The sequence below is a fragment of the Pseudophryne corroboree genome, chromosome 2 (genome assembly GCF_028390025.1).
Source record: "Pseudophryne corroboree isolate aPseCor3 chromosome 2, aPseCor3.hap2, whole genome shotgun sequence".
Taxonomy (NCBI): Eukaryota; Metazoa; Chordata; class Amphibia; order Anura; family Myobatrachidae; genus Pseudophryne; species Pseudophryne corroboree.
In genome coordinates, this window is record NC_086445.1 from 900,400,630 (window position 1) to 900,421,160 (window position 20,531).

General features: G+C 47.6%; 1 protein-coding gene across 5 annotated transcripts in view; it reads left to right on the forward strand.

The window, feature by feature from the left end:
- Positions 1 to 20,531, forward strand: part of IFT20 (intraflagellar transport 20) — a 120,661-nt gene that overhangs the window by 1,231 nt on the left and 98,899 nt on the right. Inside the window, exon 1 of one of the 5 annotated variants that reach the window (XM_063956043.1) lies at positions 14,710 to 14,787. The exons of 3 other annotated variants lie outside the window; for them this stretch is intronic. The gene's annotated coding sequence lies outside the window, so the exon portion shown is untranslated. One more of the 5 variants, XM_063956042.1, reaches the window with a different exon arrangement.

Genomic DNA, 20,531 nt, shown 5'->3' on the forward strand with positions numbered 1-20,531 from the left:
TATGAAGTACATCACATGCTGGGGGTAATTCCAAGTTGATCGCAGCAGAATTTTTGTTAGCAATTGGGCAAAACCATGTGCACTGCAGGGGAGGCAGATATAACATGTGCAGAGAGAGTTAGATTTGGGTGTGGTGTGTTCAATCTGCAATCTAATTTGCAGTGTAAAAATAAAGCAGGCAGTATTTACCCTGCACAGAAATAAAATAACCCACCCAAATCTAACTCTCTCTGCACATGTTATATCTGCCTCCCCTGCAGTGCACATGGTTTTGCCCAACTGTTATCAAAAATCCTGCTGCGATCAACTTGGAATTACCCCCGTTGTGCGCTGACTTGGTGTTGCTGTCATGGGTGAAAGGGGTGATTTATCGGAGTTGCAAAAAGGGATGATTATCGTTTTACGGGCCGAGGATGGCAGTATTTCTGAAACAGCGCAGTTTGCAGTTTTTTGCTGCTCTGGTGGAGGTGTATCACGACTGGACAAATGGCGAATAACCGACGTGAAACTGCGGAACACTATGTGCCATTGATGTGAGAGGTGAACGTCAGCTGCGTAGGTGCAGCTCACGGTCAAAATGAACCTGGGGGCTACCAGTCGTGTACGAACTCCTCGCTGTCTGTGGGGCTCCGAATCGGTTACTGTGGCTATTAGCTGGTAGTCATAATAATGTTACCACTGATTTCAAAATATAGAAATTATGCAACATTATTTTATTTGTAGAGTTCAGGACATATGTATGAGGGAGTATTATGAAATATATCCTCTATTAATAATATTTTGACTGAAATGTGAGTGTGTGTGTGTGTGTGTGTGCAAACATAAAATATATATATATATATATATATATATATATATATCTATCACACACATATATATAACACACATATATATAACACACATATATACTGGTTTCTGTGAATGTAAAATCATTGAGACAGGCCAAAAGGCGATCTGATGTTTTTTATGGGATGTGGCCTTTGGTCCGTTTAGGGCCAGGATGTAATGAAGTCCAAGTTCAGCAGCCGTGCGGGATGCTGGACGAACTCATACGTTTTTAAAGGGGCAATTATTTACAATGCCTGGTTTAGCCTTGTAATGATTGCCCCTTTAAAAAAAAAAAAAGTGCGTTTATGAGAGAAAATGTATGTTTCACCTCATTTACATATCTGGATTTTGCAGGAGTTAAAGCTGAGCTGCTCATCTCTAGTAAAAATAGGCACAGATTGTCTTTGGCAGTTTAATGAGAGGACCTACTAATCCAGTCAGTAATTAGTGGAAACACTGTCACCCAAACTGGGATTTAAACTTAATTCATTAGACAAGAAAGCCATGTCTCATCTTAACCCATGAGACGAGGAGGCCATATCGTACATTAACCCGTGAGTCGAAGCCACATCACATAACCTATTCGAAAGGGAAGCCACACTACATCTTAACCCATTATGTGTAGAAGCCACATGTCGTATTAGTCCATGAGACAAGGGAGCCACATCACACATTAACCCGTCAGACGGGAGAGCCACTTCACATATTTACCCGCCAGACGAGGGAGTCACATCTCACCATAATCCAGTCTAAGGGGAAACCACACTACAGCTTAACCCATAATGTGTGAAGTTGCATCACATACTAACCCATGAGACGAGAAATCCATGTCACATATTATTTAACCCATGAAACGAGGTTAATGCGGCACATATTAACCTATGAGACAAGGAAACCACTTCATATTTTAACCCTTGAGACAAGGAGGCCACGTCACATGTTAACCTGTGATAACAGGAAGCCACATCGCGTATTAACCTGATACCAGGAAGCCACATCGGGTATTAACCTGTGATACCAGGAAGCCACATCACATATTAACCTGTGATACCAGGAAGCAATATCACATACCTGTATTAACCTGTGATACCAGGAAGCCACATCACATATTAACCTGTGATACCAGGAAGCAATATCACATACCTGTATTAACCTGTGATACCAGGAAGCCACATCACATATTAATCTGTAAGACCAGGATGCCACATCGGATATTAACCTGAGAGACCATGAAGCAACATCGCATATTAACCTGTGAGACCAGGAAGCCACATCACCTATTAACCTGTGAGACCAGGAAGCCACATCACCTATTAACCTGTGAGACCAGGAAGCCACATCACCAACCTGTGATACCAGGAAGCCACACCACATATTAACCCATTCAAAGGGAATAAATAAATAATATATACAGGAACAGAAGAATTTATGCAATTGCCTATGTCTGTGGTGGAAGAGTTGGATTAGGTATTATGACTCTTCTAGTCACATTCCCCACAAATTTTAATATATATGTATTTGTTTTTTGTTTTTTTTAAATTCTCAAGTATTATTTTTTTTGTATTTATTTATTTTCTATAAATTTAGAACATATTTGTTAAAATATATTGGAATATTTTGCTTAAGAAAAAAATGTCTATCCCACACCCCAATGCCCATACGTCTCCATTGTAAAATTATCTCCCATGCTCCCGTGTTTATAGATCCTCCACTGGCACCTCATCCCCATCATGCAGAGGGCAGAAAGAGTCGGTAAGGGTGGGTCTGATCATTAGTTGCAATGTTAGTGCAGAGATCAGCTACATACAGAGATACACATGTTAGTGCTCTGGGAGGGGGGGACAAAGTTCCCACCCTTGCTTTATTAGTACAGGCGCATGCACCCCAGGGTGCCGTTTGTACTGCATTTTGGGCAGCAGTGATGTCTGCAGTCACAGACCCTTACATTGCTGCCGGGAGGGGGGTGGAGTAGGATGAGGAAATTAATTTTGCATGTGTGCAGTATGGATTTCTCATTGAGAACTGGGGGACGGATGTGAACGGCATGTGACCATGTCAGCGAAAGCTCAGCTGGATGCGATATATCCCAAGCAACGTTGCCAGGTTGGTTTATGAAAAGCATAAGGTTGGTTTATGAAAGCATATCTTTCTCTTACGTCCTAGAGGATGCTGGGGACTCCAAAAGGACCATGGGGGTATAGACGGGATCCGCAGGAGACATGGCACACTAAAAAGACTTTGACTGGGTGTAAACTGGCTCCTCCCTCTGCTCCTCCCTCTATGCCCCTCCTCCAGACCTCAGTTAGATTCTGTGCCCAGGAGTGAATGGACACACACTAGGGGAGCTCTACTGAGTTTCTCTGGAAAGACTTTATGTTAGGCTTTTTTATTTTCAGGGAGACCTGCTGGCTACAGGCTCCCTGCTTCGTGGGACTGAGGGGAGAGACGTCTGACCTACTTCTTCTTAGTTAAGCTCTCTGCTTCTTAGGCTACTGGACACCATTAGCTCCAGAGGGTTCGATCACTTGGTGCGCCTAGCTGCTTGTTCCCGGAGCTGCGCCGTCACCCCCCTCACAGAAGCCAGAAGTAAGAAGCCGGGTGAGTATTAGAAGAACCGAATACTTCAGTGACGGCAGAAGACTTCAGTAACGGAGGTACAGCGCAGCGGTCGCGCTGCGCTCCATGCTCCCACACACCAACGGCACTTACAGGGTGCAGGGCGCTGGGGGGGAGCGCCCTGGGCAGCAAGTTACCGAGGGGCTTTTTCACTGGCAAAAAGGCATATTCGGTGCCCGGGCACCGCGTACGATACCCCCGCCAGTATAAAATTTTTCAAACTTAAGCGGGACTACAGCGCGACAGGAAGGGGCGGGGCTTAGCCGCACAGCTTACCAGCGCCATTTTATCTCTTCACGGACCGCTGCAGAGACGCTGGCCCGGACCTCCGCTCTCCTTACAAGTATCTGGGGAGCAAAACGGGGGGGGGGGGGGGGTACATGCAATTTGGTGCTATATATGTGTAAATTACAGCGCAGCCATCATATATTATTTCTTTAGTAGTATATGGGCGCTGGGTTGTGAGCTGGTATACTCCCACTGTGTTCTCTCTACAGGCTTCCCTGTGGGTCTGTCCCCTATTTGGCCGGTGGGTGTGTCGGTACTGCCTGTCGACATGTCTGAGGCTGAGTGTTCCTCCCCGGAGGAAGTTACTGGGGGCACGGAGAAAGATTTGGGAATGACTGTGTCGGCACAGCCGACTGCTGAGTGGGTAAATATGTTGAGTACCTTGAATGCAAACGTTGCATTATTGTCTAAGAGGCTGGATAAATCTGATTCTCAGACTCAAAAATGGAGAAAATCCATGGAGGACGCTTTGTCCCAGGTGCAGACCCCCTCAGGGTCACAAAAACGTTCATTTACCCAGATGGCAGATACAGATACCGACACAGACTCTGATTCCAGTGTCGACTTCAATGAGGCCACTTTACATCCGAAGGTGGTTAAGAGTATTCAGTACATGATTGTGGCTATTAAAGATGTTTTACATACCGTATATACTCGAGTATAAGTCGACCCGAATATAAGCCGAGGCACCTAATTTTACCACAAAAACCTGGGAAAACTTATTGACTCGAGTATAAGCCTAGGGTGGGAAATGCAGCTCTAGACGTACACAGCCCTCAGTGCCAGATATGCCCTCATACTGCCAGATATGCCCCCACGGTGCCAGATATGCCCTCATGGTGCCAGATATGCCCTCATGGTGCCAGATATGCCCCACAGTGCCAGATATGCCCTCATGCTGCCAGATATGCCCCACAGTGCCAGATGTGCCAGATATGCCCTCATGCTGCCAGATATGCCCCACAGTGCCAGATATGCCCTCATGCTGCCAGATATGCCCTCATGCTGCCAGATATGCCCTCATGCTGCCAGATGTGCCCCACAGTGCCAGATGTGGCAGATATGCCCCTCAGTGCCAGATGTGCCCTCATGCTGCCCCACAGTGCCAGTTTGTTACTTACCCTCCGTCGTTCCAGCGCTGTCCCGTCGCTCCCGCGCTGTCTTCTGAAGGAGGGACACGGAGGGCACAGCGCGCGGCTCTCCTGTGTCCCTCCTGCGTCTCTGGCGGCAGTGGCGTGTGTGTGTTAAAGGAAGTGCCGGTTCGTGCACTTCCTTTAACACATACACGCCGGAGACACAGGAGGGACACAGGAGAGCCGCGCGCTGTGCCCTCCGTGTCCCTCCTACAACTGACTCGAGTATAAGCCGAAGTGGCTTTTTCAGCACAAAAAAAGGTGCTGAAAAAGTCGGCTTATACTCGAGTATATACGGTATTTCTGAGGAACCTCCGGTTCCAGATACAAGGGTTTGTTTATTTAAAGGGAAAAAGCCTGAGGTGAAGTTTCCCCCTTCTCATGAACTGAACGTTCTTTGTGAAAAGGCTTGGGAGTCGCCTGACAAAAGGTGGCAGATTCCCAAGAGAATTTTTATGGCATATCCTTTCCCCTCTGACGACAGGGAGAAATGGGAGTCGTCACCCAACGTGGACAAGGCTGTGTCCCGACTGTCCAAGAAGGTGGCGCTTCCGTCTCCTGACACGGCTGCCCTCAAGGATCCGGCGGATCGCAAGCAGGAGACGACATTAAAGGCCATTTATGTCACTATGGGTGCACTCCTCAGGCCTGCCGTGGCGTCGGCATGGGTGAGTAGTGCTATTGCTAAGTGCAAAAAAGAAAAATTGGTACTTAGTACCACCTGGCGCCAATTTTAAATGCTCAGTAATTTAAAAACAGTCTGTCTGCAGCTTTCTTAAATTAGAGGGACCACCACGCCCTCCACAAATAAGCAATAGAAAAAGAAAAAAACTAAGAAAGCGCTGACACACTGAATACTTTTTATTAAAATATGTAAAATACACAAGGACTGTTCCTAGACCACCTTTATAAACTATATTGATACAATGATCCTAATCAATCCCTATCAATATATAGACATGTGGGTTCCCTATAATAACAACACTATATGTTTTTTTGTCCAAAAGTAATTGTCATAGATATATATAGCAAGGTTACTGCACTCAATACAGCCAGATGTTTGGATTGGCAGCAAAATAAATGAGTAATCTTTGTAGTGGTAACTGTTGCAGTATTTGTTTCATATAGTACAAATGGTTACAAGTCCACAAAGTTATCTCCAAATATTGTAACAAAGTTCCAGTTGTTAGATGTTAGTTTGTCAGGCAAATTTGGAACTGTTATGCATGCAAAGTTGAAATATGTTGCAGAGTTATAATTATTGAACTCTATTAAGCATGGCCATGCTTTAAATATATGATTGTTTGTACCGCGACCTCCCTCTGGTAAACGGGTTGCTGTCCACTCCCGGCTCTGGTGCTCCACGACCCTAAATCAAGCCTTATCCGGAGTTAAAGACGGTCCCAAAAGCAATGGAGGGTGATGGTCCAGCGGTACAGAGAGGGAACCTCAGTGCGGGTCTCAGGTCACAGTCCGTATGAGACGCGTTTCCCCACCTTAGAGCAATTCAGCATCGGCGGCTTCATCAGTCAGTCAACTTAATAGAGATTACTCATTTATTTTGCTGCCAATCCAAACATCTGGCTGTATTGAGTGCATTAACCTTGCTATATATATATCTATGACAATTACTTTTGGACAAAAAAACATATAGTGTTGTTATTATAGGGAACCCACATGTCTATATATTGATAGGGATTGATTAGGATCATTGTATCAATATAGTTTATAAAGGTGGTCTAGGAACAGTCCTTGTGTATTTTACATATTTTAATAAAAAGTGATTGAATTTTAGTATTCAGTGTGTCAGCGCTTTCTTAGTTTTTTTCTTTTTCTATTGCTAAGTGGGCTGATAATTTAGCTTCTGATATGGATACCCTTGATAAGGATAACATTCTTTTAACTCTTGGTTATATCAAGGATGCTGCAGATTACCTAAAGGATGCGGCGAGGGATATTGGCCTCTTGGGATCAAGGGCCAATGCCATGGGGGTCTCGGCCAGGAGGGCGCTGTGGATTCATCACTGGAATGCAGATGCCAACTCCAAGAAAGCTATGGAAGCTCTCCCTTTTAAAGGTAGTGTCTTGTTTGGTGACGGCCTTGCTGACCTGGTGTCTACCGCTACTGCGGGTAAGTCATATTTTCTTCCTTATGTTCCCGCACAACAGAAAAAGGCGCCCCATTCTCAGATGCAGTCCTTTCGGCTCAATAAATACAAAAAAGGAAGGGGTTCATCCTTCCTCGCTTCAAAGGGTAGAGGAAGGGGAAAAAGGTCGCCTGCTGTGCCTGGCGCCCAGGACCAAAAGTCCTCCCCCGCCTCTACCAAGTCCACCGCATGACGCTGGGGCTTCCCTACGGGAGTCTGTGCCGGTGGGGGGCCGTCTCCGAATCTTCAGTCAGGTCTGGTTTCAATCGCCCCTGGATCCTTGGGTCTTAGACATAGTGTCCCAAGGGTACAAACTGGAGTTTCAGGAGATGCCCCCCCCCCCCCCCCCCCCCCTCTGCCGCTTTTTCAAATCAGCCTTGCCAGTTTCTCTTCCAGAAAAAGAAGTAGTAATCGCTGCGATACAAAAGCTGTGTCAACAGAGGGTCATTGTCCCGGTTCCCCCGTCCCAACAGGGGGAAGGGTTCTATTCGAGCCTTTTTGTCGTGCCGAAGCCGGACGGCTCGGCCCGACCGATTCTGAACCTAAAATCCCTCAATCCATACTTGAAAACTTTCAAGTTCAAAATGGAATCTCTTCGAGCTGTGATTTCCAGCTTAGAAGGGGAGGATTTTATGGCGTCAGTCGACATAAAGGATGCCTACTTACATGTCCCGATATATCCTCCTCATCAAACCGTCCTAAGATTTGCGGTGCAGGATTGTCATTACCAATTTCAGACGTTGCCGTTTGGGCTTTCCACGGCCCCGAGGGTCTTCACCAAGGTGATGGCGGAAATGATGGTACTCTTACGCAAGTAGGGTGTCACAATTATCCCGTACTTGGACGATCTCCTGATAAAGGCGAGATCAAAAGAGCAGTTGCTAAGAAGCGTGGAACTCTCCCTGATGGTTCTGCAACATCATGGTTGGATTCTCAATTTGCCAAAGTCTCAGTTGATTCCGACAGCTAGGCTGCCCTTCTTGGGCATGATCCTAGACACGGAACGGCGGAGAGTGTTTCTTCCGGCGGAAAAAGCTCTGGAAATCCAGACCATGGTCAAGGAGATTCTGAAACCGGCAAGAGTGTCGATTCATCAATGCACTCGAGTGCTAGGGAAGATGGTTGCGGCTTACGAAGCCATTCCGTTTGGCAGGTTTCATGCCCGGGTGTTTCAGTGGGATCTGCTGAACAAATGGTGCGGGTCTCACCTGCACATGCACCGGAAAAGAAATCTATCTTCCAGGACCAGAATTTCTCTCCTGTGGTGGCTGCAAAGTTCTCACCTTCTAGAGGGACGCAGATTCGGAATCCAGGATTGGGTCCTGCTGACCACGGATGCAAGTCTCCGAGGCTGGGGTGCAGTCACACAAGGAAAAAGTTTCCAGGGAAAATGGTCAAGCCAGGAATCTTGTCTCCACATAAATGTTCTGGAGTTAAGAGCCATTTACAACGGCCTTCTGCAAGCGCAGAACCTTCTTCAAGGTCTACCTGTCCTGATCCAGTCGGACAACATAACAGCGGTGGCATACGTAAACCGCCAGGGCGGAACAAAGAGCAGAGCGGCGATGGCGGAGGCCACAAGAGTTCTCCGCTGGGCAGAACAACACGTAAGCGCTCTGTCAGCAGTTTTCCTTACGGGCGTGGACAACTGGGAAGCAGACTTTCTCAGCAGACACGATCTCCATCCAGGAGAGTGGGCCCTTCATCCAGAGGTGTTTGCAGAAGTAACACGGTGTTGGGGAATCCCTCAAATAGACATGATGGCGTCTCGCCTCAACAAGAAGCTTCCGAGGTATTGTTCCAGGTCAAGAGACCCCCAATCCAGTGCAGTGGACGCCCTGGTAACTCCGTGGGTGTTTCAGTCGGTATATGTGTTCCCTCCACTTCCTCTCATTCCAAGAGTGCTGAGGATCATAAGACGAACAAGGGTTCAAGCAATACTCGTCGTTCCAGATTGGCCACGGAGGGCCTGGTATCCGGATCTTCAGGAATTGCTCATAGAAGACCTTTGGCCGCTTCCTCTAAGAGAGGACCTGTTACTCCAGGGGCCATGCGTGATTCCGGACTTACCACGGCTTCGTTTGACGGCGTGGAGGTTGAACGCCAAATCCTAGCTCGTAAAGGTACTCCTGGGGAAGTCATCCCCACTCTCCTTAAGGCTAGAAAGGAGATCACGGCAATACATTATCACCGTATTTGGAGAAAATATGTGTCGTGGTGTGAAACCAAAGCGGCTCCTGCGGAGGAATTTCACTTGGGTCGTTTCCTCCATTATTTGCAGGTAGGCGTGGATGCAGGCCTGAAATTGGGTTCCATCAGAGTGCAGATTTCGGCTTTATCTATTTTCTTTCAAAAAGAATTTGCCACCCTTCCTGAGGTTCAGACTTTCGTGAAGGGAGTGCTGCATATCCAGCCTCCATTTGTGCCACCCGTGGCACCGTGGGACCTTGAAGTGGTGTTACAGTTTCTTATGTCTCACTGGTTTGAACCTTTGCGAAAGGTTGAGTTAAAGTTTCTCACGTGGAAAGTGGTCATGCTTTTGGCTTTGGCGTTTGCCAGACGAGTGTCAGAATTGGCGGCGTGTCTCACAAGAGCCCATATTTGATTTTTCATGTGGATAGAGCGGAATTGAGGACTCGTCAACAATTTCTGCCGAAGGTGGTGTCTTCGTTTCACATTAATCAACCTATTGTGGTGCCTGTGGCTACGGATGCCGTGACGGTGCCAAGATCTCTTGATGTTGTGAGAGCTTTGAAAATTTATGTCGCCAGAACGGCTCTTGTTAGGAAAACGGAGGCTCTGTTTGTCCTGTGTGCTTCCAACAAGATTAGAAATCCTGCTTCCAAGCAGACTATTGCACGCTGGATTTGTAATACGATTCAGCACGCTCATTCTACGGCTGGATTGCCGTTGCCGAAGTCAGTAAAGGCCCATTCTACCAGGATGGTGGGCTCATCTTGGGCGGCTGCCCGAGGGGTCTCGGCACTTCAACTTTGCCGAGCAGCTACGTGGTCGGGTTCAAACACTTTTGCTAAGTTCTACAAGTTTGATACCCTGGCTGATGAGGACCTTATGTTTGCTCAATCGGTGCTGCAGAGTCGTCCGCACTCTCCCGCCCGGTCTGGAGCTTTGGTATAGACCCCATGGTCCTTTTGGAGTCCCCAGCATCCTCTAGGACGTAAGAGAAAATAGGATTTTAATACCTACCGGTAAATCCTTTTCTCCTAGTCCGTAGAGGATGCTGGGCGCCCATCCCAGTGCGGACTGTTCCTTGCAGTTGTATTGATACACAACCTTCGTGTAACCGAAAACAACAAGTATCAGTTATATTCAGCTTGTTGCTGTTGTTAGTTCATACTGTTATCTGGTATTCCTGCTAATCCAGTTGTACGGTGTGTTTGTGGTGTGAGCTGGTATGTATCTCACCATTAGTTTAACAAAAATTCTTTCCTCGAAATGTCCGTCTCCCCTGGGCACAGTTCCTATAACTGAGGTCTGGAGGAGGGGCATAGAGGGGGGAGCCAGTTCACACCCAGTCAAAGCCTTTTTAGTGTGCCCATGTCTCCTGCGGATCCCATCTATACCCCCATGGTAGAGACTAGATCCCCCTCTGTTTCAGTAACTGAAGAGGAACTAGACTATTTAGTATGAGCCTTCTATTTCCTCTTCTGTTTATGTACGTTTTTACGGAAGGGGAACTAGACACTATCAAAGTGAAGACTAGATCCCCCTCTGTTTCAGTAACTGAAGAGGAACTAGATTATTTATTATAAACCCTCTATTTCCCCTTCTGTTTATGTAACTTTTTGTTCCCCGCTGTTCAGATAGGTTATTTGTTTTTGTCTATGCACCAATGGACCCTCGCGGGCTTGCTTCGCTCGCCACGCTTCGGGCTCGGTGTCTCGCTTCGCTCGCCACAGGTTACTATTCCAAATAGTTTGTGACATGTCTTATGGGAAAGGTCCTCTCCACGAAGGGAAACTAGATGCTACCCTGTTGAAAAACGGACCGTCACATGGTCTGGTCACATGGCCTGTGATGTCACCGGCTAACATTTACGGAAGGGGAACTAGACACTTCCATACCCCCATGGTCCTTTTGGAGTCCCCAGCATCCTCTACGGGCTAGGAGAAAAGGAATTACCGGTAGGTATTAAAATCCTATTTTTTTCTCTCATTGCCCTACAGACGAAATATTACATGCAAATGACAGATCATAAACTCCTTGTTATTTATAGACCAAACATGACTGGTAAATATAATACTTTAATCAACCAATGTCTTTAACCACACCTGCTATACCCATTGGGGTGAACTGGTTACTACATCAGGGACTTTCTGAAACCTTTCAGCAACCCTAAGCATATGATGGTTTGCTTCTTATGTGTGGTAGGAAACATAGATTGTAAGCTTAACTGAGGCAGGGACTGATGTGAATGGCCAAATATTCTCTGTAAAGCACAGCAGAATATGTGTGTGCTATATAAATAACTGGTAATAAATAATTAAAAGCTTTAAAGCAGTAGTTTCCAATCTGGAGCACTTGCATGGGCGCAACAGGTTGGTGGTCCAGGACCAAATCAAATACGGTCAATGTGAAGGGCCAAACCGGTTCTATTTGCTGCCAATCATAAAACATGTGGACAAAGAGACATGCCAAACTGTCCACCACATAACTGAACCTGAGGATGACAGGTTAGCACAAGTTTCTTATTTTACATTTTTTTTATTTTAATATCGCAATAAGAAAACGTTTGACCTAGGTGTACAAGCAAAAACCTTTTACCAATGTGAGACAGGCGCTTGATAATAAGTTGTTGCACTAAGCAGCCACTAAAAAACAGGTGAGTCACTCCTGAGGTAAACTAAACAAGACAAATAGATAGCGGCGCTAATACAGGAACAGCGATGACTGACTGGCATGCTCTCAAGGCAGGAATAGCCATTACAGGTAACGACAGACGCAACCAGGTGGTAACTCCAGACAACTCTGCCTAATGAGAGGGGGTAGGGGCTGGATTTACGGCAGTACGCATCATTTTTGTTCCAGTTGTCGGGCTTTATTACCTTCAGGGGACATGCATGCTTGATGTGCTGCTTGCAAGGATGCCCGGGATCTGCAACTGGTTGCAGAGCTCTTGGCCGGTCCAGTGGAAGAAAAGGCCTCGGTTAGATGATTTACCTAATTTTGTATCCAGAATAAATCTGATTTATAGTCCAGTGCATCTAAGTTGTGTCCTCATACATTTTTCCTCAATACGCCACTTAGCGGGAGATGTCTGGTGTGAGTAAGCTGACGGGTCCCGTGCAACTCCGTTAGCATCGGGCGTCTTTTTTTGTCAAAAATGCATTTTATTCGCATTGCTGCTAATTGGACGCACAAACAGACTCTGCTGATCAAAATGATATACAGCATGCCTATATTGTGTGTGCGCATACGTAAATACCATTTTGTATGCAGATACAGGCGCACACAGAATATAGGCATGCCGCATATCATTTTAATCAGCATAACCTGCTTATGCATCCTATTCACATTTTAATGGAAAACGTTGCACTTAAAGACACTTTGCGCTGTTGAGTCATGCCACGTCATGGCATGACTAGAATGGCTGTTTAACATGCAGGAAGGTTACATGTGAGTGGTCACATCTGTAAGATGGAACAAGATGCTATCTAGATACATCATTTTTCTTCTGAGCGGTACAGTTCCTTGGAGCCCGAAGAAGTACCATCTTGGGAAAAAGCAATGGAGAGGACTGCTTTAAGTTCAGAAAGGAATCTTTGTAACTAGAAAAGTTATCTTCAGCTGGGTCCAAATCACGCAGGTAATAGTTTGTGGAGCAATTGTCTCGTTTTTCAGAGTCGGATGTTTCCTCTGAATAGGAAGAACGTCATGAAGATTCTGAGATGAATCTGTGTCAATACACTCTGGTTTCCTTCTACGGTATGTATCCTATTCCAGATAGTGATATTGCACACAGAAAATAGTCACCAAGGGTACAGTGGATGTTCCTATAGTGCAGTTATCTAAGGCCACAGCCCTCCCTGTTCGGATGGAGCCTCTGGGCCTAAATCAGACGCAGTCTGAAGCCCTTTGCGGAGTGCGACGACGCACCCCGGTAGCCCAGTGAGATGATAAAAGCATCCCAGGGCTGGGATCGCCTCTGCCTGATTGACAGGCAGAGGCGATCGTGGGGTAGGAGGGGGCGTGCCAATGGCATTAGAACGCCGTTGACGGAGCGCGGTACAGACAACGCAGGCATGTCCGGACCGTTGCGGGGGAGGGCTGCGGCAGCTGCGTGATGTCACACGCAGCCGCTGCAACTCGAGACGCGGCGGGTAGCCGCCTACCAGTGCAGCTAGGCTGCACAGAGAGCTGCTCTGGCAGGAAGCTACTCAGCGGGTGCAAAACCATTGCCGCTGTGCAATGCTTTTGCACCTTTGCAGGGGGGGGGGGGGGTTGGGTCTGACATGCGGGGCGGACTAGCCCTGTGCTGAGCGTCCCCTCGCATGTCTGAAAAACTGATCGTAGATGTGCTAAATTTAGCACATCTACGATCAGATCTGAATTACCCCCTCTAAGATAGCTCAGACCAAAAATTTTAAAATATGTTGAAATCCATTTATGTTGCTGATGGTGCAGCATTAAGACAGTATGACCACGGCGTGGGCAGCTAAGGTAATGAAGAAGTGGAATGACCTCTTGTTAGATGGGATCCAGTCAGTCAGCCCTAAGTCACAATAGTTTTCCATTGTTGTGCAGATTACTTGGGAGAAGCCACTTTAGATAAATCTTTGGTTCAGTCTAATTTTTGGGCCTAGCAATCGTGGTTAGACGCGTGCTAGGGTTATACTCATGGGATGCGGATACTGAGACAAAGGAGGGTTTATCAATAGATGGTAGGTTCATGTTCGGTCCAGAAATAGATAAAAGAATTTCTAAAACCAATGGTGGGAAAAGCTCATTTTTTGCCATCAGGAAGATCTACTTAGGCTAAAGGTTAGACTTTTCATCCACTCTTTAAACAGCAGTCTGTCTCGTCCTTTTGAGCCAAAGGACAGGCACCTGGGTTCCAAGGGTTCAGATATAAAGGAAGACCGACTAGGGCGAAGGAGGAAGGAGCAGGGTAGACAAGTACCTAAGCTCCAGTAAAAATGTAAAAATCAGTATGATGGTCAGGGCATCCACCCAAACGTTCTGGGGTGGATTCCGGTCTACTACTGTTCAGGGACTAGTGGAGGTAATCCTTCTCTGCCAAGTGGGTAATGGCTATCCTAGAAAAACGTTACATGCTCAATCTCTTGAGTCCACCATTGCAAGGATACTTTGCAACAAGGTTTCCAAACAACAGGTAGAAATGTCTTGAGTTAGGGCAGTCAATCAAGACTCTACAGGACTCAGGAGTAATTGTCCCAGTACCAGATTGTCTAAGAGAGTTTTTTATTCCAACATGTTTTTAGTCCAAAAACCAGATGGGAGTCACAGACCCATTATAACTATACATTTCTGCTGCGGGGTACACTGGGCTCCGCAAGTCTGGACAATGGGTTGTAGAGTAGGATCTTGATCCGAGGCACCAACAGACTCAAAGCTTTGACTGTTCCCAGAATGCACAGCACCGCCTCCTATATCACCCCGCCTCCCAGCACAGGAGCTCAGTTTGTCAGTTGGTGCTGCAGTAAGCAGGCACTTAACAGAGGGGCTGCTCCAAGCAGCCCTGAGAAAAGCTTTTTATGAGGTAAAAAGTGAAGACTTCAAGGGCAGCAGCTGTGGTAAATGTTTTGTGACATTCACTGCTGCAGCTCCAGCTCTCCCCAGCGGCGCTGTACACTCCCGAGCCCTGGTTGCCGGGTACCTACAGCGGAGGCTCCGGTTTTCTTCATGTTAGACACACACGGCTGGGGCTCTCCAGGATCGCCTGGCCACGCTTCGGGAGGTGGTAAGTGGGTCCCGCTCGCGGGACCCGGTCTTTATCGCGATCCGGCGCGGTCAGTGGGAGGCGGGCTGCGCGCGTTGGTGGTGGACACTGGCAGTACAGGCGATCCCACTAATTCACCAGGGCAGGGGCGCAGGTCGGGTTTTCTCTCTAAACCACTTCTTATATCGCCCACAGTACCCGGTGGTTTTGCCAGCAAGGGGGATAAGGCTTAGACCTGAAGCCCCTCCCCCAACCCCAGGGCGCCATTTCCCGCAAATATTCCCACCCTGGAGCTGCATATCTGTCTTTACCTCACTCCCAGTCAGTGTCTGCGGCGCCATTATCCCTCAGCTCACTGTTCCTGGGACTGCTTGGGCAAATCCTCCTATGTAAAGCCTGAAACAACAAGAGAGGCTGCGCTGTGTGTCAGTAGTTAAGTACAAAAAGAGCAAACGTGTACTATAAAGGTATTAAATTTATTAAAAATGACATGTGGTTAATAAAACAAACTTAAAATAAAAGCACACCTGTATCTGTCTCAAAGGTATATGGAGTAGTGATAACTGGTATATGGTATATGGCAATAAAGGTCCAATATAAAGTTCAGAAAAAAGAAACTCAATGCGGTGCAGTCCCAGAGAAATGGTTACCTCGTATATGTCACCCGGCAGATGGTGATGTGTGTGTATAGTACCTCTCCGATTGGGCTGGTATGAATTTCGGCCGAGCGTCCCCGGCCAAAACAATCCTGCTTTGCCCAAATTGTTGCACAGCGGAGGGACGATATCTAGTAGACAGCCTGTCAGTAGTCACTCGTCTCCAAACTAGCACACCTGGTCCAAGGTGTTACACTGCCGTGCAAACCCTCCTTGGTTTCCAATTTCAGCCCATTACCGGCTCGTCACCGTACAGGCTGCCGTCCATCTCACCACTGCAACTGGTGAGCATTACCGGACTTTGCTTCCATCCAGCCGCAAGCTTATACCATCTCCTCACCGCGACGAGTGACTACTGACAGGCTGTCTACTAGATATCGTCCCTCCGCTGTGCAACAATTTGGGCAAAGCAGGATTGTTTTGGCCGGGGACGCTCGGCCGAAATTCATACCAGCCCAATCGGAGAGGTACTATACACACACATCACCATCTGCCGGGTGACATATACGAGGTAACCATTTCTCTGGGACTGCACCGCATTGAGTTTCTTTTTTCTGAACTTTATATTGGACCTTTATTGCCATATACCATATACCAGTTATCACTACTCCATATACCTTTGAGACAGATACAGGTGTGCTTTTATTTTAAGTTTGTTTTATTAACCACATGTCATTTTTAATAAATTTAATACCTTTATAGTACACGTTTGCTCTTTTTGTACTTAACTACTGACACACAGCGCAGCCTCTCTTGTTGTTTCAGTCTACTCTCTCCATTCTTCACATAGTGGTCAAGGCAAGCGCAGTGTCTCAGCAGTTTATTATTTTATCTATACTATCGTTAGGCGCTGCACTAAGAGTGTTTTTTTGTTTGTCCTATGTAAAGCCGCCTGGTTGTCAGCGCTGTGACTTTACATGACACTTAAGTATTCTACCTGCCTTTTTAGACAGTGATAGTTAAGAGAGTGCATTTAGTCAGGGTTTTATAGTACAATTACCCTGTGATGTACATGTGTACTGTTATATCTACTGTTATATAGCTGTGTAAGCTAGTCCAGTGCAGTATTATTGTCAGTAATAACCTCTGCATTGTACAAACTGTGACTATTTGTGTGTGCATTTGATAGCTGAGTGGTGTCCATTTCGTGTCTTTCACTTATCTTGCTATCCCTATATTCCATAACCTGAGGGGGCTTGTTGCGTCAGGTGTTAACTAATATAGGATTTTCACAAAGATATACTGTATTACGTATTTTTCTCTGTGATTTATTCACCATATCTCTCATTTATCTCTGCTAGTGCTGACTACACTGCGCAGGGGTTTGGGTTTGGGATATTGTGCTGCTGATAATTGTACTGTGTTACCTCATACTGCAAGTTATATCATGTCTGCTTCTGAGGGTAACGGTTCTGGGACGGAACACACTGCTGGTGTTGCTGAAGCCACAGGCACATATGAGGAGATTATAGCAGCTGTGGGCTCTGGTTCTGGGGGCTCCTTGCCCCCCAGTGGGACTGCGGCAATGGAGGCACATACTGACCCACCGTGGGCCGCTTTTTATATGCTTCTACATACGCTAGTTCATAAACTAACACCCCCTATGGGACCCCCAATGCCGGTACAACCGTATGTGGTCCCTGCAGCTAACCCGCCGTGGGCGGACGATTTATCTGCTCAATTAAAGAAGTTGAACCAGTCCTTGACTACTAAAAAGTCTGACCAACGCTCGCCTAAGTCCAAGGGGTCCTCTAAGCGAGCGCTCGTCTCCTCACAATCCACTGCTGTCACTGACACCTCGTCTGATGAGGACGGCACTTACACTGACCCCACAAATTCTGACTCAGATACTGCTGATGGGGTGGGTGGTTCACATGTGGATGTTCCTGACCTTTTGGAGGCTATTAAGTTAATTCGGCAGATTACGGATGATCCCGAGCCATCCGTGCCTCCTAAGAAACCAGATAGGTTCAAGCGTCAGAAGGTGGTTAAACAGGTTTTATCTCACTCTGATCACCTAGTGGATATACGCCAGGAACCCTGGGAAAACCCGGGTACGAAGTTTGTGCCTCAAAAGAAGATGCTGGCTCGCTATCCCCCTCACGCCAGAGCTGTCTAAGAATTGGGAAACACCACCTCAAGTGGACTCACATGTGGCTAGGATGGTGGTTTCCTCAGCTCTACCTGTTACTACCGTCACGTCTCTAAAAGAGCCTACGGATAAATGTGTGGAGGGTTGTCTAAAAGCGATTTACACCCTCACGGGTGCTGCACAAAAGCCTACTATTGCAGCTTCATGGGCTGCTGGGGCTATTGAAGCATGGGCCTTGGAGTTAGAAGCTGAAATCTTCTCTGACCATGCTAGACAATGCTTGTCATATATTGTCACAGCTTCTTGATATATTAAAGAGGCGGCTTCTGATGCCGGTATCCTGGCAGCCAAGGCCTCTACTACGTCAGTCCTGGCTCGCCGGATATTGTGGCTGAGATCCTGGTCTGTGGATCTGGACTCTAGAAAAACCCTGGAGGTACTCCCTTTCAAGGGAGATATTCTGTTTGGGGAGGACTTAAATAAGATAGTGGCTAACTTAGCTACTGCCAAAACTGCCTGTCTACCTAATACCGCTCCTTCTGTGTGTCGAAGGCTAAAGATACGTCCTTTCGCCCCTTTCGTCCTTCAGGTAAAGCAAAAGGTCAGGCGTACCATAAGCAGACCCGCACTTCCAAACCTAGTAAGCCGAAGCCCAAAAGAGCCTGGGCTGCCCGTCAGCCAGCTGCCAAGACCGATAAGCCTGCCGCATGACGGGGCGGGCCTCCCTCTGGGGGATCCCAGGGTGGGGGGCCGGCTTCTAGGGTATACCCAGGAATGGTTGAAGACCACTTCAGATGCCTGGGTACGGGAAGTCGTCACTCGAGGTTACGCCATTGCCTTCAAAAACCGACCCCCTCATCAATTTTGCCAGACAGTCGTCCCTTTGGACCGGACAAAGGCAAAAACTGTACAATCGGTGGTACAGACCCTCCTGGATACAGGAGTCGTAGTACAGGTGCCTCTTGCTCATAGGTGCCGGGGGTACTATTCTCCGCTGTTTCTAGTACCGAAACCGAATGGGTCCTCCTGGCCCATTCTCAACCTCAAGGCATTGAACAGGTTTGTGAAGATTTCCAAGTTCCATATGGAAACCCTTCGCTCTATAGTTCTGGCCTTGGAACCTGGGGACTACATGGTCTCCCTGGACATACAGGATGCTTACCTGCATATTCCTATAGCAGTGTCACATCAACAATACCTGAGGTTCGCTATTGGCAACCTCCATTACCAGTTTCTGGCGTTACCTTTTGGTTTAACAACGGCTCCACGAGTCTTCGCCAAAGTTATGGCGGTGATGACGGTAGTACTCCGCCGTCAAGGGGTCAGGATACTGCCGTATCTGGACGACTTGTTAATCCTGGCAAATTCCCCAAATCTTCTCCTGCGTCATCTGGATATGACGGTCCGGTTTCTACAAGCCCATGGGTGGCTCATCAACTGGAAGAAATCCTCCCTGGTCCCTGCTCAGAGCATGGTGCCTCTGGGAGCGCTGTTGGACACTTACAACCAGAGGTTGTTCTTGTCTCAGGAGAAAGTCCTGAAACTTTGACAGGATTCGTTGCTTCCTTTCTCGTCCGCAAGTGTCGATACATTCGGCAATGCAGGTGCTGGGACTCATGGTGTCAGCATTCGACATGGTGGATTATGCTCAATTCCATTCTCGCCCCCTCCAGAAGCTGATTCTAGCCAGGTGGAACGGCCTCCCTCACCGATCAGGTCTCACATGATCTCTTTGATTCCGGAGGTCCGTATGTCGCTGCTCTGGTGGCTCCTGGACCGACAATTGTGCAGAGGCCGTCTCTTCTGGATATCCAACTGGGTCCTGTTGACGACAGATGCCAGTCTAAGAGGTTGGGGCGCGGTGCTGGAGCAGCACTCCTTGCAGGGTCGGTGGACCAAGGAGGAATCTCTCCTCTCGATCAACATTCTGGAATTGCGGGCAGTCTTCAATGCGTTGAACCTAGCCCAGCATTTAATTCAGAACCGTACTGTTCAAGTACAGTCGGACAACGCCACCACAGTGGCTTACATAAATCATCAAGGCGGCACTCGAACCCGTTTGGCAATGAAGGAAGCCTCATGGATTCTACGTTGGGCAGAACGCCATATACCGGCAATATCGGCAATATTCATTCCGGGAGTCCTGAATTGGGAAGCGGACTTTCTCAGTCGTCAGGACGTGCATGCCGGCGAGTGGGGCCTCCATCCAGAAGTGTTTCAATTCCTCGTGGAAAGGTGTGGTCTTCCAGATGTGGAACTGATGGCGTCTCGACACAATCACAAGGTTCCGGTCTTCGGAGCAAGGACAAGGGATCCTCAAGCAGCATTCGTGGATGCGCTGGCAGTGCCGTGGAGGTTTCGACTGCCGTACGTGTTCCCTCCGGTGTCACTCCTGCCCAGGGTAATTCGGAAGTTCAAGCAAGAAAAAGGAAATCGGCTTCTCATAGCTCCGGCGCGGCCCAGACGGCACTGGTACTCAGACCTGCAAGGCCTATCGTCAGAGCGTCCACTTCTACTTCCACAACGCCCATACCTCCTCGTTCAGGGCCCCTGTGTCTACCAGGACCTAGCCCGGCTGTCTTTGACGGTGTGGCTCTTGAAGCTTCCGTCTTAAGGGCTAAGGGTTTTTCTGAAGAGGTCATTAAAACTATGTTGCGGGCCCGGAAACCGGCCTCTGCTCGGATTTACCATCGGGTCTGGCATTCCTACTTTGTTTGGTGCGCATCTAACCATTATGACGCTTCCAAGTTTAGTACAGCCAAACTTTTGGCTTTTCTACAGCAGGGCCTAGATTTAGGCCTGCGTCTGGCCTCCCTCAAGGTTCATATTTCTGCCTTGTCGGTGTGGTTT